The sequence below is a fragment of the Diaphorina citri genome, unplaced genomic scaffold (assembly GCF_000475195.1).
Source record: "Diaphorina citri unplaced genomic scaffold, Diaci psyllid genome assembly version 1.1 scaffold107, whole genome shotgun sequence".
In the NCBI taxonomy this organism is placed as follows: Eukaryota; Metazoa; Arthropoda; class Insecta; order Hemiptera; family Psyllidae; genus Diaphorina; species Diaphorina citri.
This window is the reverse complement of record NW_007377544.1, coordinates 177283-196125: the sequence shown is the minus strand read 5'-3', so window position 1 is coordinate 196125 and position 18843 is coordinate 177283. Positions and strand designations below refer to the sequence as shown.

General features: G+C 38.4%; 1 protein-coding gene across 1 annotated transcript in view; it reads right to left on the bottom strand.

Moving 5' to 3' along the window:
- Positions 1-18843, bottom strand: part of LOC103524599 (AF4/FMR2 family member 4) — a 48666-nt gene that overhangs the window by 28913 nt on the left and 910 nt on the right. The gene's annotated exons all lie outside the window — the stretch shown is intronic.

Below are 18843 nucleotides of genomic sequence, written 5' to 3'. Positions count from 1 at the left end.
AATTGGAGTACCGAAAAATTTCGACAGCTTCGATTCTGCAGGGAATCGAACCCGAGGCCTTCGGGATGGAAGCCGAAATCCACTGGGGTACAGAGTTGGCTTAGTATAATGATGTTTACTCTAGAACTTAATGTCCAGTACTATGGTTACCTGTGTCTACCGCATAATATTGTTTTATAATTATACATTCTGACCATACTGTTACCGGTGTAGTAATGTTATGACAATCATAATATTCTGATTGTTCTTCTAATTGTGACCTTGAGTGTTCATGTTCCAAGAGCAAAGTCACTAGTAGCTACTACCAATCAAACTAGTAATAATCTAACAGCATAGTAAGTTTTGTTCTAGTCCAGGGGTTTCCAACTTCCACATGTATGCGGGCCACAGGCTACATTGGCAGGTACTTCGCGGGCGACATACACTGGGGAGCAGACCCGTATCCAGGATTTTCTCGAGGGGAGTGTGTGATACTCCACATTTTCGGAGTCCACTTCACAGTAAAAGAGGAAAAATGAAGCCTGATGGGACCCACCCAAAAAGCTTCGCGGGCCACAAAAGTGGTCTGGCGGGCCACTAGTTGGAAATCCCTGTTCTAGTCCATACCACCAATACTTAGAGCATCAGTGTTCTGGATGGAACCGATTGTATGATAAGTCATATAACTATAACGAAGTGCGAAAGGTAGGATGCGAAGTTCATTGTGGAATAGCCCCGTGGTTGGATGTGACCATAGCACCATAGGTTAGGAAGTGTCAACTTGTTGTGGCATCCATGAATCAGATTTAATACAAGGAGTTAGGTACGGTGTACTAAACGGAGAGTATGGACACCATGCAATATGTACATTTCCATGTGTCTGGGGGTTTTCCATATTTTGAATATTACAATAATGTTTGTTTATATTACGGTTCGTCTCCACTCCAGTGCTGATGTATTCTACCCATTTTTAGTGTAGACCTAATGAGGGGGAAATCAATGAACGAAGTGAGTTCCAATTTATGTGGACAAAAGATTGACAAAAAAGATCTTTAAGTAAGACTATCATTTGTAATGTTCACCATAACAGTATAACGAACGCTTTGTCCAATTTTGATGAAACTTGGCAAACGTTTTTAGTAGTTAATGGTACTTATTTTGGATTGAACTTTTCTTGTCTGTTTATCTACCATCACATCTCAATAAAAGATGCAAGATCTTATAGCGATATCTTGCAACGCTTTGAGCTATGCTGAGTCATCATCAGTGGCTTCCCATTTCTCTGAATTTCATTCAATAGGAAAGTTTTCTCATCAGTGCCGTAGGTTCTTTATTGTTAGTTAGGTGAGTAGTGAGTAGTTAGTGGCGAGGGTAATTGGATTTTAATATTTTTTGGATAACGATCTATCCTTAGTCCTTCGTCAGGACTAGATTCGTTAACGTGAAACTTGTCACTTGTTTTGTGTATTCACCTCTTTTTCCATAGGTAGGATTTGAAACTTACTTGATTTGAAAATGTCTGAATTTGTCTGGTACTCTGGTCCACCCTACTATTGTACTTAACTTTAAGGTCATCGGTGGCTTTGACTTAAAAGCGATTTTGCAATTCGCAAATGTTTTGACGTCAATAATGACGTCACCATGCACCGTACCTCCTGAGAGGCAACCGTGCAATGTTTTCCGCTCTAATGTTACGTCATAAGTCATATAGTCAATACGAAACCTACTCCGCTGATCTGAGAAATCCAAAGCTTTTATATTGGTGTTAAGACAATCTGCGAATACATATACTAGTACCCTGTGTGCCTATGTCTTTTAACAGAGTGGATAGGTACTTGGTTAGATAAAGTTACCATTCCCTATGGTAAAAGTTAGGGTAAAATAATACTCAAATAAGCATCATTCAATAGGATAAGGAAAGTCGTGTGATGTTTACACCAGATTTTTTTTACTAGTTAAATCAAAATTTTGAAGGTGTACCTTCAAAATCAAGCCCCCCCGAAAATTTAGGCAAGAACCGCCTATGTTACGTAGTTTCAATAATTACTCTTATATATGTTGGGGTTTACGAACATCCTGTACCAAACTTTGTGTTGAATTTAATCTTAACCCGATCGCATTCAACAATCTCATTGGTCTGATTAAAATCAACCAATCAGATTGCCTTTAACTTTCAAGTTTAACTCAAAAGGTAGCTCCGAACCCGAGCACACTACCCAGGGGTACACTTTGAGATTAAGTTAAGCCAATCGAATTAAGTAGATAGTAATCTGACTTGTCAATTTTAAGCTTTGGATTAAGGTCAACCAAATTGATCAGTTCAAATCAGTTCAATCAATGCAATAGTGAATAGATTATAGAATAAAGATTAATCTCAATGTGATAAAGTTCACCCTTTGACGTGAGCCTGGCCGAGATGTGTTCCGGCGGAACATTTGATTTTTGACAAAAATACGGATTGTTCCGGGAAATAACGTACGGTTGGCAACCCTAACTAGTACCCTGTGTGCCTATGTCTTTTAACAGAGTGGATAGGTACTTGGTTAGATAAAGTTACCATTCCCTACATTGTCTAATGTCCTGTACCAAACTTTGTGTTGAATTTAATCTTAACCCGATCGCATTCAACAATCTCATTGGTCTGATTAAAATCAACCAATCAGATTGTCTTTAACTTTCAAGTTTAACTCAAAGGGTAGCTCCGAGCCTGAGCACACTACCCAGGGGTACACTTTGAGATTAAGTTAAGCCAATCGAATTAAGTTGATAGTAATCTGACTTATCAATTTTAAGCTTTGGATTAAGGTCAACCAAATTGATCAGTTCAAATCAGTTTAATCAATGCAATAGTGAATAGATTATAGAATGAAGATTAATCTCAATGTGATAAAGTTCACCCTTTGACGTGAGCCTGGCCGAGATAAAACCCGGAAACTTGCTTCGTTCGAGTTAAAAGTCCTAATAAATATAAAGTTCACCCTTTGACGTGAGCCTGGCCGAGATAAAACCCGGAAACTTGCTTCGTTCGAGTTAAAAGTCCTAATAAATTCGTTAGATCGTTAGGGACACTTGCTTCAATTCGTCATTAGGACACGCGCTCTCCCATCTTGTTTATTCAATAATATCAAACACACAATGCTGTGTGGGTTACATATTTATTACATATATTATATATAGACTGTGTTATGTATATTATGTATAGACATAATATAATGTATGTTATGTATTAGGCTACTCGGGCGGTTTGTCATCCCGATGTGTAGCAAACAAAAACATAATAATGTATGATGTGTTATTTGTGCCGCTGAAAATAAATATTTGAATCACATTATACATTCCTGAGAAGATGATGTACATCAACATGTTATTGTCTCCCATTCATATAAACATCACACCTACTGTGTTAGAGTATTAGCTTGCTTTTCGGGACGATAGAACCTCAACAGTCATAGTTCCCTCTACCAAACCTACAACACGAGTACAGTACTAGTACTTGCTACCTTCTCAAGGTGGAGGTGAGGTAAACCTTGCCGGTCGAAAACCTTGACCAACACAAAGTTGACGCCAATATATTTTATTTTCAAATTTCAAGGCAATTTTTTTGTCTAATGTAGGTACGTAGGTACATAGCTAACGTCAGGAGTGTTAATGATAGTCGGTGTAGGTATGAGTTATGGGTAGATTCATGTAGCAAATTTAACCTCTCGTTATAGTCCTGATGAAAATCTATTTTGCACTTCATGTTTTCAATGTAAAAATTACTGGGGACGTATGAGTACCTAGTGTACCCAATACCCATACAGAATACAGATATATGAGAACAGAATAGTAACGCTCAAAGACAAACCGTTTTTGGGATGATAATTTAATAAATCATGAATACTTATTTGAAGTTATTTGTGGAGAGGAGACCCTCTTTACAATTTGTAGATATCATAGCATTATTAAGAGAGCCTTTCTTTCTCTTTATTACTTACCTTCTTCTTTTTCTTATCATCTTATCAGTCTAGAGAATTTCCACTTTCTAGAAGAATCTCCTCTTAACTCTATAGGTATGTAGGTACATACAGTTCTAGTATAATGCTTATAGCTACTACTTATCATATCTATACTTACTACGTTAGTACGTTCAGTATGCACATGCAAATAATTTGAATTGAAACTATACAGGGTGGACAAATGTTGTGATACTGCCAGTATTTGAAGATCCTGAAGACCCCTACAAATCTCCTCTTAACTCTATAGGTATGTAGGTACATACAGTTCTAGTATAATGCTTATAGCTACTACTTATCATATCTATACTTACTACATTAGTACGTTCAGTATGCACATGCAAATAATTTGAATTGAAACTATACAGGGTGGACAAATGTTGTGATACAGCCAGTATTTGAAGATCCTGAAGACCCCTACGCAAATAGCCCAATTTGAGGCTCAGGTATAGGGCAAACAGCCCTATAGGATGGGTTGATCTGATACAAATCTACGAAAGATTCTGAGTTGTGAAGGGATAAAGAAAAGAGATTTCTTATTGTGTCAATAATATGTTTCCAGACTGCTTGAGAGATTTGTTATTGTGTCAATATTATGTTTCCAGACTGTTTGATCTGAAGCTCCTCCCGTTGTAGTTATGTAGTTTCAATAATTACTCTTAGTCTTATGTTGGGGTTTACGAACACTTGCTGTAAGCGCCTTGGTTTCAATTTGATCGATCGAATTTGTACTTAGGTACCAATTAGGTATCTGCGTAAACTGATGATAGTGAATAATATTGACAGTCAAATGTATTCTTACGAACATGGGATTGAGATGAAACGAGGATTTCCCTATGCTTAATACCCAGGTCAACCTTGGATTGAACTCAATCCTGAAACAATCCACGGTGGTAAAACTCGACCTTAGATCCTTCTGCACTTGGTCGAGCCATCTCCCCTCCGCAATCCTTCCAATTACCTATCATGAATGAGAAATTTGGGATAATTAAGGGATAAGAGATGTAGTTACATTGATCACCCTGTACATTGCATTACTTCTTGTATTGAACAGTCAACACACATTGCACTGTGCACACCTTTATAATCATTATACTTATACATACACTATGTACATTATGTATAGTATATCCCATGTTGATATGTGTACACAGGTGTCTTGTCAGTCATATACTATGGGATTAACCCATTGCCAAATAGCCAAGTAGGGGGGATTAACACCAGGAGACGGTATTAACAAATTCTTACTCCAAACTTCGCACTCAACACTACTCGTGTAGAAAATATTGACAAACGGAAGTTCAATTATAATTATGTTAAACAGGAATGCTTGTTAACCTCCGGGCTATGCTTGTATTGTTAACCTGTGAGAATATTTGGAGAATACTCGGGTATGATCCTCGAGCATTCTTAGAGGCTAGCTATCACTTAGACATGAGATTATAGGCTATTTATGATTACCTATTTGATTAAGGTTAGCATAACTTTTCGCTTTGTTTAATAATAATAACACATTACCTACAGATATAGGTCAGTCTAAGACCAATTAAATGCCCCATCTTCAAATCCTAACAAAATTTCTCCATTCCTCCTTCTCCTGCCCCTAATGCACATGCTTGCTGCTCTCTCCTTCTGCTGCCCCTAATGTACATGCTTGCTGCTCTTTTTGGTAACTGATGTATGTAAGTTGGTGATTTTTTTCCTTGGTTTATCTTACTCGAAAAAAGTTTAGTTCTCTGGTTAAGTTAAGCATGGGATAGTAAAACCGGGCATAACACTAGGTTTGAGAATTGAACTGTAGTACATTGAAATTTAGTGACACTGATTTCTGATTCAATTCCAACTACAACTGCTTGAACGGAGATCATTTGATTTGCATATCAAATAATAATACATTATCTGCTTGAGTAACACAGGATGTATTTAACCTGAATCATATATCTGTCCTCAGATATACAGGGAGTTTCATTCACACGTGAGTACATTTCGTAGAAAATCTTACAGAAATGTTCATTAGAAATCTCAAAACTTCAGTTGCAAGTAAAAAATTATACCGGCGCGCGGCGCGGCGACAGCACAGTGAATGTACTAGTTCCCAATGAATCACCAAAGTTGAACAACTTTGCTCATGGTTAGTATCCGAATGATTGAGCATCTAGACAATCGTGTGCGGCTGGCTTTTCCCAATCCCACTCAGGTTGGGTGAGGTTAATGTAAGGAGGCGGGTAGCTTGTCACCGAATGGAGGATAAAACCACCGTCACTAAAGATCTATGCAGTGACTTTAAACCTCTATCAAAATCACACAAACATTCGAAAATCCCAACCTCCCAATACAAATATACAAATGATTAGAAAACTCAAGACTCAAGCCTTGTTTCATGGCATGCTGAATTATTGGCACAATGGTTCCACTTGGCTTCCTGGCATCGGTAGTTAGAGTTAGTAGACAACTATAACTATTATAGTACAAAACTACACTGCTCGTAGCTCAGTAGTCAAGTCTAGTTATCATTATCAAGCAGTTAAAACGTTGGTAAGCAAGCGATGGAAGTATTTGAACAATGAGGATTCAAACGAAGGTACGGTTATTGGTCAACTATTGAGTATGGTAATACCGTTCCCTATGTACTTTAAGTAGTACTTCCCAATGTAGTGAAATAAGCTCTAAGTAGATGATTTTGGATTTATGTGGTTTGTCTGTTCCACCATAACCATCAAAGAGTTAGTCCAATTTTGAACCAACAGAAGATGTCCAATTATCAATCACATCATCAGCACACTTTGCTGGTTTGGGCATTAGAACGCCTCATACAGGCCTTTGGTCTGAGAGAGGTTTTCACTCTTCAGTTAACTGAACCCTTAGTGAACTCTCGAGTGAAGGATATTCCCTTGGGGCGTTCTCTACCACCTAACCTATAGAATTAATAGATTCCAGCATAATTCCAACACCTATGGGGAGTATTGTGCCTCTTGTCTGAGCATTTATCTACAAGTACCTGCCTTTTTTTATGCGCCGCATTTTATTCCAATTCACAAAGACTGGAGCATATTTTGTGATGAAAGAGTGAGAGTGCAAAGTGAAGGAGGGAGGGAGGTAAAATTTACAATTTTGCTTTCAAGTGGTTTTCTTTCAATTTTCTCCTTCTCAAAAATGAATAATATGAGAGGCAGGAGGAACAAGGAAAAATAGTGCAGAAAAGAGGATGAAAAATGAAAGAAAGAGAAAGAAGGACTGGGGCTGAGAAATGTTCGAGCAGTTGGGAGGGTAGGAAAGTTAGCAAAGATGAAATAGGGGTAAAGAAACCTGATAGGAGGTTAGACGGAAGAGGAGTTCAAACTGTAGGAGGAGGTAAAGAAAAAGGAATAGTGTGGGAAGTAGAAGGTTAAGGGGAAATAGGTTTCCAAAGTTAATGGCAAAGGAGATAATTTCTCAAAAGAGAGCCCTAATACGGGACCTTTGTGGACAGAATGTTTTGAACATTTCTGCTAATTTTCATTAAAATCGGACAAACCATTCGAGAGTTATGGCGAGACAAACAGATGAATGTAAAATCGCCAAGTCAAAACTTGGATCTCACTTTGTTCGGTCAATAATTTTAATACCACGATGTTTAAACTGAGACCTACTTATCACTGTACCTTGTGTTATCAGAACTGAAGTAGCAACCACAAAGTGGTGGGAGAACCATCAACCATTTCGCCAGCACCTGAGAGTTCCTCACTGGAGGGCTCGTCAGACTGTATTTGGCCGGCGTTGAGATTACAATTTACGGTAAGACCTATTTTTCTTTCTCCATCTAATTCTCCCAGGGTCTTGGATTGGGTTTATGTATATTAATTAAACATATTAAATAAACAGAACTTTTTTCTCAATTCCGCCTTTTATTTCATTGTTCTCTTTATTCCTCTCGCCGCGGGCAAATTAGCCCGTGACAATCACTACCTACATAGTACCTAACTATAGGTCCAACTAGTTTTACATGCTACCACTCCAGTACCCAGTATGTCTGAAGTGTGAACATAATCAGGTTTGGATTATAATATGTTGTCATATTCATGGCTGACATCATGGTAAGGGATTTTAGCACATTTTTTTTCTCAGAAAATCATAACTAAAGTCGAGAAACATCACTACCTACATAGTACCTAACTATAGGTCCAACTAGTTTTACATGCTACCACTCCAGTACCCAGTATGTCTGAAGTGTGAACATATTCAGGTTTGGATTATATGTTGTCATATTCATGGCTGACATCATGGTAAGGGATTTTAGCACATTTTTTTTCTCAGAAAATCATAGCTAAAGCCGAGAAATAGGGAAAAAGTGAGGATTTTCTTTAAAGTTTTAAGGTTGCACCGGAATGTATTCAATAGAATGATACCACAATGTTTTCCATGTTTGCCGTTTTCAGTTTTTGAGACAATTGCCGAGGCCTGTAGCAAGAAAAACTTTGCAACCTCCACTTTTCACTCCAAGCGAGAAAAAGGTCGTACAGTTTGTCAATTAGTTTCTCCACGAGTCGAATATGAGGTCTGAATCATTTCGCTATTCAATAGAATGATACCACAATGTTTTCCATGTTTGCCGTTTTCAGTTTTTGAGACAATTGCCGAGGCCTGTAGCAAGAAAAACTTCGCAACCTCCATTTTTCACTCCAAGCGAGAAAAAGGTCGTACAGTTTGTCAATTAATTTCTCCACGAGGCGAATATGAGGTCTGAATTATTTCGTCAGACCAAATCTGAGGAAAAATCTGAGCGTGCGTGGCAACATTTAGCTTAATTGGAGCTTACCCCACACCCTCGTGAAAAAACTTATAAATATTACAAGTCCACCCTATAAAAAAATCACGAGTAGATCGAAGTAGGTATACATACGTAGGTATCTGGTTATCTCAGATGTTACCATTACCAATGTGCTGATATTTTATATTAACACTCACCTGATGCGAACAAAATTCAAATTAGTGAAAGAACTCTTTATCTGCCCACCCAATAAATAACCATGGGTGTTGTGTTTATGTTTATTACAGTTGAACCCCAAAATTTCCTCACACACTATTCATGTACAACCCGATAGCTCAATAACTATCAGGTAACGAGGTACCCAAACTACCCGCTTCCTCACATTAACCTCACCCAGCTTACGTGGGACAGGAGCACGCGATCGGCCGGATGGTCACCCATCCAAATATCAACCGTGGACAACGTTGATTAACTTCAGTAATACATCGGGGGGGACTGATGCCGGTGTGAAGTTCTAGAATAACATGGTCAGGAACTTACACCGTTGAGTTTAGCAACGGATGAAACTTTTCCCAATAATATTCTAGTGAGAACAACATAAGATGACGTCACACAGCAAGATAATGTGCGTACGTTAACAATAAAGATTTCAAGTCAGCTGATAGAGAAGATTCATTGATAGAAACATCAACACTTCACTTGTGAGAGTGATAATGGACGAGGAATTGTGTTATGCTTTACGGTGATCCTGAATTTGTAAAGTCCAAATTGAAGCTAAAGGCTAAAGTACAACAGCTCCTTTGTAAATTACAAAGGTAGATCAGGTCTTCGTTCCAGAAAGAATTTTGGTAAAGTTATGAGTTATGACGTAATGAACAAATATGAAATACCTAAGAAAAACCTTTGAAAACATTGCACAACTGTCATACTGCATACTGGTGGCTGTGACGTCAAAATATTGTGAAATACAAAGTCTGCACTATTACAATCATTACAAAACTCAATACCTCTCCAACATAGCAATAATGTTAAATCTATCTCATCCTAAAAATCTGCAGGCTCTTCAACCATCAGACAAACTTTTGTTACATTCCCTCTCTCCCTTCCTCAACCTCTGCTTTTAACTTCCTTTACCTCCTAATATCCTACTACCCACACTATTCCTTCTCCTATTCTTCTAGTTCTCTATTTCCCCTTAACCTTCTACTTCCCACACTATCCCTTTTTCTTTACCTCCTCCTACAGTTTGAACTCCTCTTCCGTCTAACCTCCTATCAGGTTTCTTTACCCCTATTTCATCTTTGCTAACTTTCCTACCCTCCCAACTGCTCGAACATTTCTCAGCCTCTTTCCTTCATTTTTCATCCTCTTTTCTGAACTATTTTTCCTCGTTCCTCCTGCCTCTCATATTATTCATTTTTGAGGAGGAGAAAATTGAAAGAAAACCACTTGAAAGCAAAATTGTAAATTTTACCTCCCTCCCTCCTTCACTTTGCACTCTCATTCTTTCATCACAAAGTATGCTCCAGTCTTTGTAAATTGGAATAAAATGCGGCGCATAAAAAAAAGGCAGGTACTTGTAGATAAATGCTCAGACAAGAGGCACAATACTCCCCAGAGGTGTTGAAATTAATCTGGAATCTATTAATTCTATAGGTGAGGTGGTAGAGAACGCCCCAAGGGAATGTCCTTCACTCGAGAGTTCACTAAGGGTTCAGTTAACTGAAGAGTGAAGTTCCGGGACCAGGATAGACCACCCATATTATTCACAACAATCAGGATACAATAATCATACAAATAACCAGAATTATAGACTACAGGGTAACCCAGGGATTTCAGAAACCGATATACCGACCGAAACCAAAATACCTATCGCCTACCCTCTTGTCCCATTCACATCCCATGAAACACGGCCACTCTGTAAACTTTTTTCCATACCACCTAAATCCTTTGATTTCACCTATATTTTGCCTAAATGGATTTCAGTCGTTGTCGATCTACATCGCCTTTGGTCGACTGTAGTATACCTATATAGGTAAAATACACTAGATTTCACTAAAACCTAGATGGAACTTTAGACAATGCTCTCAATACAAATAAGATTAAGAGAAGGGAGAAAGATGAACTCAAAAGACAAATTTAATCCAGTTTTAGACTTTACTTGTTGACAAGAAGATACATGACTAGATTCAAAGTTATTAAATTCATTTCGCGGAATAGGCCGCAAATATCTTTTGATTTCTCTGACCTCCCCTACGGATTGGACTGGAAGAATTTTGCAGCCGGTGCGGCGTGAATGCAGAAATTTTCAGTTTTGGAACACCCTGTATATAAGCTTTATCCACGCTGCTGGAAATTAAGTCACTTTCTCTCTGGATTACAAGTGGATGGGAGGATGACAGACAGTAACTCTTATTATTTATTATCACTTGCCATGTTAACCAAGCCGATCTGTGTTAGCGGAATTCCTCAAACTGAAGGAATTTGGAAGTGACTTGTAAGTACATTCTTGAGGTTTTTACTCCAAATAAGTCATCATAAGCTTTATCCACGCTGCTGGAAATTAAGTCACTTTCTCTCTGGATTACAAGTGGATGGGAGGATGACAGACAGTAACTCTTATTAGTTATTATCACTTGCCATGAACCAAGCCGATCTGTGTTAGCGGAATTCCTCAAACTGAAGGAATTTGGAAGTGACTTGTAAGTAAGTATATTCTTGAGGTTTTTACTCAATTGTTTGTGGTGAAGCAGAGAGCCTCTTCATAACCTTTATGAGTATCATAGCATTGGCATTTCTTAATAAATAACTTACTTACCTATACTTTTCCAGTTATCAACAAATCACTATTGACTCTAGTAATGTCAACCTTGCTTGGCGCTACTCATTATAAATTGCTACTTAGTTCTGTACCCCGTACTCCAATAATTGGAGTACCGAAAAATTTCGACAGCTTCGATTCTGCAGGGAATCGAACCCGAGGCCTTCGGGATGGAAGCCGAAATCCACTGGGGTACAGAGTTGGCTTAGTATAATGATGTTTACTCTAGAACTTAATGTCCAGTACTATGGTTACCTGTGCCTACCGCATAATATTGTTTTATAATTATACATTCTGACCATACTGGTACCGGTGTAGTAATGTTATGACAATCATAATATTGTGATTGTTCTTCTAATTGTGACCTTGAGTGTTCATGTTCCAAGAGCAAAGTCACTAGTAATGTTATGACAATCATAATATTGTGATTGTTCTTCTAATTGTGACCTTGAGTGTTCATGTTCCAAGAGCAAAGTCACTAGTAGCTACAGAGCTACTACTACCAATCAAACTAGTAATAATCTAACACCATAGTACCTAAGTTTTGTTCTAGTCCAGGGGTTTCCAACTTCCATGTGTATGCGGGCTACAGGCTACATTGGCAGATACTTTGCGGGCCACATATACTGGGGAGCAGGCCCGTATCCAGGATTTTCTCGAGGGGAGTGTGTGATGTCCTAACCTATGGTGCTATGGTCACATCCAACCACGGGGCTATTCCACAATGAACTTCGCATCCTACCTTTCGCACTTCGTTATAGTTTATATGACTTATGACGTAACATTAGAGCGGAAAACATTGCACGGTTACCTCTCAAGAGGTACGGTGAACGGTGACGTCATTATTGACGTCAAAACATTTGCGAATTGCAAAATCGCTTTTAAGTCAAAGCCATCGATGATCTTAAAGTTAAGTCCAATAGTAGGGTGGACCAGACAAATTCAGACATTTTCAAATCCAGTACCTAAGTTTCAAATCCTACCTATGGAAAAAGAGGTGAATACACAAAACAAGTGACAAGTTTCACGTTAACGAATCTAGTCCTGACGAAGGACTAATCCAATTACCCTTGCCACTAACTACTCACCTAACTAACAATAAAGAACCTACGGCACTGATGAGAAAACTTTCCTATTGAATGAAATTCAGAGAAATGTGAAGCCACTGATGACTCAGCATAGCTCAAAGCGTTGCAAGATATCGCTATAAGATCTTGCATCTTTTATTGAGATGTGATGGTAGATAAACAGACAAGTACAGTGTTCAAGGCATTGAAGATCCCTCGTCAGTAGAGATTAGAGACAGACAAGAAGTACAAGGGATCAGCTCGGTGGCGAACCAAGGATTGGATTCTGTAGTCTAGGACCTCGCACTTCGCTTTGGTAAACCTCCCTACAACCAGAGCTTCACCAAAATCAGATGAGCCAATGTCCTAAAGGTGTTTAACAAGTTCGTCAAAGTTTATCAAAATCGGACAAAACTTCCAAAGTTAATGGCAAAGGAGATAATTTCTCAAAAGAGAGCCCTAATACGGGACCTTTGTGGACAGAATGTTTTGAACATTTCTGCTAATTTTCATTAAAATCGGACAAACCATTCGAGAGTTATGGCGAGACAAACAGATGAATGTAAAATCGCCAAGTCAAAACTTGGATCTCACTTTGTTCGGTCAATAATTTTAATACCACGATGTTTAAACTGAGACCTACTTATCACTGTACCTTGTGTTATCAGAAGGGGGAAGGGGGGAGCTTGTTATCAGTAGAGAGGAAATGACATTATAACTACCAATGAGACAGAACAGCTAGAGGCTATAGGACATGTTGACATTTTATTGAGCTCATCACTCGCCGTACTAACGATTGAACCTAATTAGAAGTAAACCTACGACATTAACACTCACCTGATGCGAACAAAATTCAAATTAGTGAAAGAACTCTTTATCTGCCCACCCAATAAATAACCATGGGTGTTGTGTTTATTACAGTTGAACCCCAAAATTTCCTCACACACTATTCATGTACAACCCGATAGGTAGCTCAATAACTATCAGGTAACGAGGTAACCAAACTACCTGCTTCCTCACATTAACCTCACCCAGCTTACGTGGGACAGGAAAAAGCCAGCAGTACGCGATCGGCCGGATGGTCACCCATCCAAATATCAACCGTGGGCAACGTTGATTAACTTCAGTAATCCATCGGGGACTGATGCCGGTCTGAAGTTCTAGAATAACATGGTCAGGAACTTACACCGTTGAGTTTAGCAACGCATGAAACTTTTCCCAATAATATTCTAGTGAGAACAACATGAGATGACGTCACACAGCAAGATAATGTGCGTAGATTGAACCTAATTAGAAGTAAACCTACGACATTAACACTCACCTGATGCGAACAAAATTCAAATTAGTGAAAGAACTCTTTATCTGCCTACCCAATAAATAACCATGGGTGTTATGTTTATGTTTATTACAGTTGAACCCCAAAATTTCTTCACACACTATTCATGTACAACCCGATAGCTCAATAACTATCAGGTAACGAGGTAACCAAACTACCCGCTTCCTCACATTAACCTCACCCAGCTTACGTGGGAGAGGAAAAAGCCAGCAGCACGCGATCGGCCGGATGGTCACCCATCCAAATATCAACCGTGGGCAACGTTGATTAACTTCAGTAATCCATCGGGGACTGATGCCGGTCTGAAGTTCTAGAATAACATGGTCAGGAACTTACACCGTTGAGTTTAGCAACGCATGAAACTTTTCCCAATAATATTCTAGTGAGAACAACATGAGATGACGTCACACAGCAAGATAATGTGCGTAGGTACGTTAACAATAAAGATTTCAAGTCAGCTGATAGAGAAGATTCATTGATAGAAACATCAACACTTCACTTGTGAGAGTGATAATGGACGAGGAATTGTGTTATGCTTTACGGTGATCCTGACTTTGTAAAGTCCAGATTCGTAGAAGCTTAACCCATCCTTTGTAAAATCCAAAAAACAATCTGTTTTGGTGATGTAGTCGTCTGGTAAACAGGAGGGTCAGTGTTTAATACAAAAAATGAAACACGCAATCATGCTAACAAACAATATCTTGGGGTATTGAAGCTAAAGGCTAAAGTACAGCAGCTCCTTTGTAAATTACAAAGGTAGATCAGGCCTTGGGGTATTGAAGCTAAAGGCTAAAGTACAGCAGCTCCTTTGTAAATTACAAAGGTAGATCAGGCCTTCGTTCCAGAAAGAATTTTTGTAAAGTTATGAGTTATGACGTAATGAACAAATATGAAATACCTAAGAAAAACCTTTAAAAACATTGCACAACTGTCATACTGCATACTGGTGGCTGTGACGTCAAAATATTGTGAAATACAAAGTTGCTTCAGGAATTGGACCCAATAATATGAGCAGAATTTGAACTACCAGCAAGTCTGCACTATTACAATCATTACAAAACTCAATACCTCTCCAACATAGCAATAATGTTAAATCTATCTCATCTAAAAAATCTGCAGGCTCTTCAACCATCAGACAAACTTTTGTTACATTCCCTCTCCCCTTCCTCAACCTCTGCTTTTAACTTCCTTTACCTCCTAATATCCTACTACCCACACTATTCCTTCTCCTATTCTTCTAGTTACCTATTTCCCCTTAACCTTCTACTTCCCACACTATTCCTTTTTCTTTACCTCCTCCTACAGTTTGAACTCCTCTTCCGTCTAACCTCCTATCAGGTTTCTTTACCCCTATTTCATCTTTGCTAACTTTCCTACCCTCCCAACTGCTCGAACATTTCTCAGCCCCAGTCCTTCTTTCTCTTTCTTTCATTTTTCATCCTCTTTTCTGCACTATTTTTCCTTGTTCCTCCTGCCTCTCATATTATTCATTTTTGAGAAGGAGAAAATTGAAAGAAAACCACTTGAAAGCAAAATTGTAAATTTTACCTCCCTCCCTCCTTCACTTTGCACTCTCACTCTTTCATCACAAAATATGCTCCAGTCTTTGTGAATTGGAATAAAATGCGGCGCATAAAAAAAGGCAGGTACTTGTAGATAAATGCTCAGACAAGAGGCACAATACTCCCCATAGGTGTTGGAATTATGCTGGAATCTATTAATTCTATAGGTTAGGTGGTAGAGAACGCCCCAAGGGAATATCCTTCACTCGAGAGTTCACTAAGGGTTCAGTTAACTGAAGAGTGAAAACCTCTCTCAGACCAAAGGCCTGTATGAGGCGTTCTAATGCCCAAACCAGCAAAGTGTGCTGATGATGTGATTGATAATTGGACATCTTCTGTTGGTTCAAAATTGGACTAACTCTTTGATGGTTATGGTGGAACAGACAAACCACATAAATCCAAAATCATCTACTTAGAGCTTATTTCACTACATTGGGAAGTACTACTTAAAGTACATAGGGAACGGTATTACCATACTCAATAGTTGACCAATAACCGTACCTTCGTTTGAATCCTCATTGTTCAAATACTTCCATCGCTTGCTTACCAACGTTTTAACTGCTTGATAATGATAACTAGACTTGACTACTGAGCTACGAGCAGTGTAGTTTTGTACTATAATAGTTATAGTTGTCTACTAACTCTAACTACCGATGCCAGGAAGCCAAGTGGAACCATTGTGCCAATAATTCAGCATGCCATGAAACAAGGCTTGAGTCTTGAGTTTTCTAATCATTTGTATATTTGTATTGGGAGGTTGGGATTTTCGAATGTTTGTGTGATTTTGATAGAGGTTTAAAGTCACTGCATAGATCTTTAGTGACGGTGGTTTTACCCTCCATTTGGTGACAAGCTACTCGCCTCCTTACATTAACCTCACCCAACCTGAGTGGCACCGGGAAAAGCCAGCCGCACGCGATTGTCTAGATGCCCAAACATTCGGATACTAACCATGAGCAAAGTTGTTTAACTTTAGTGATTCATTGGGAACTAGTACATTCACTGTGCTGTCGCCGCGCCGCGCGCCGGTATAATTTTTTACTTGCAATTGAAGTTTTGAGATTTCTAATGAACATTTCTGTAAGATTTTCTACGAAAAGTACTCACGTGTGAATGAAACTCCCTGTATATCTGAGGACAGATATATGATTCAGGTTAAATACATCCTGTGTTACTCAAGCAGATAATGTATTATTATTTGATATGCAAATCAAATGATCTCCGTTCAAGCAGTTGTAGTTGGATTTGAATCAGAAATCAGTGTCACTAAATTTCAGTGTACTACAGTTCAATTCTCAAACCTAGTGTTATGCCCGGTTTTACTATCCCATGGTTAACTTAACCAGAGAACTAAACTTCTTTTCGAGTAAGATAAACCAAGGAAAAAAATCACCAACATACATACATCAGTTATCAATAAGAGCAGCAAGCATGTACATTAGGGAGAGCAGCAAGTATGTACATTAGGGGCAGAAGAAGGAGTTGGGGGAATGGAGAAATTTTGTTAGGATTTGAAGATGGGCCAATTAATTGGTCTTAGACTGACCTACGAGTATATTTGTAGGTAATGTGTCATTAAATAAAGCGAAAAGTTATGCTAACCTTAATCAAATAGTCTAAGTGATAGCTAGCCTCTCAGAATGCTCGAGGACCATACCCGAGTATTCTCCAAATATTCTCACAGGTTAACAATACGTAACACATCATACATTATTATGTTTTTGTTTGCTACACATCGGGATGACAAACCGCCCGAGTAGCCTAATACATAACATACATTATATGTCTATACATAATGTACATAATACGGCAACCCTAGTACTAGTATATGTATTCGCAGATTGTCTTAACACCAATATAAAAGCTTTGGATTTCTCAGATCAGCGGAGTAGGTTTCGTATTGACTCTGTGCATGTGATGACGTCATGATGTTAATGACCTTGCTATGGATTATATTAACCTGCCAAGCACAGGCATGGAACACATTAGTCACCGCTTGATGAAACGTATTCCTGTTTAACATAATTATAATTGAACTTCCGTTTGTCAATATTTTCTACACGAGTAGTGTTGAGTGCGAAGTTTGGAGTAAGAATGTGTTAATACCGTCTCCTGGTTTTAATCCCCCCAACTTGGCTATTTGGCAATGGGTTAATCCCATAGTATATGACTGACAAGACACCTGTGTACACATATCAACATGGGATATACATACATAATGTACATAGTGTATGTATAAGTATAATGATTATAAAGGTGTGCACGCAGTGCAATGTGTGTTGACTGTTCCATACAAGAAGTAATGCAATGTACAGGGTGATCAATGTAACTACATCTCTAATCCAGCTCCATCATCAAAACCATAAGGTTTCACAATCTGCCTAGTTCCTCTTAATCTCAACGAGACTGCCTTCAGGATTGAGAACTGAGTCCTCACTCTCAACCAACTCAGCACATGCCCATACATTTTTGCATGTGATTGTGAATTATAAAGGGGAGCAAGAAGACTTTACACCTCGGTGTACAATCTCATGTTAATGTGTTTAAGAATGCTTGGAGACTGTTCGGGCACATTCTCCAAGCATTCTTGGAGGTTAACAAACAGTATAACATGAGATCATAAACCCGGGGATGAAAGCAATCATAAATCATAATAAATGATTGAATCAAAACTATTACACATTAGAGTCTCAAGGATGAGGTATGGCTTGATAGAAGTATTGTATACAGGCCAGGTGTTATTATAGCATTCTTATTAAACAAGGGGTGAGATGTAGGGACTTGGGTTTTAGTTCTAGCAGAAAGTTAATGATCTTTTCCCTTCTACACTTCCTGGGCAACATATTGATTACCACAGGGGCCATGGGAATTTCAATATTCTAATTTCATATAAAACGTCTTCTAAGGAGTTCTAGAACATGTACAGTTTGTACAGTGTATGGTTACCGAATTACCTACCTATGCTGAAAAAGTTTCAACTCGGTGATTCGCCATCTGTCCGATTTTGATAAAATTAGTATAAATTTCAAAACAGAAAGGAAATTTCCTCCTTAGTTTTAGGAACTTCTTCGATAAATTCTTTGTTTCGTTACTGTCTACTTAAAGTGACCATGTAATCAATCCAACCAATGTACGATTTAATCTCTAATATTAATATCCTACAAAGTATAATAATGTGTTTTATTTTACTAAGAAACTACCTCGTCTTGTACAAAATCTTATACTTCCCATTGATCCCATGATCTGCACACAAGTATCTTATACAAAATCTCGTCTATCCCACAACATCTTCACAAAGTCTGCATTGTAGAGCTAATACTCTAACACAGTAGGTGT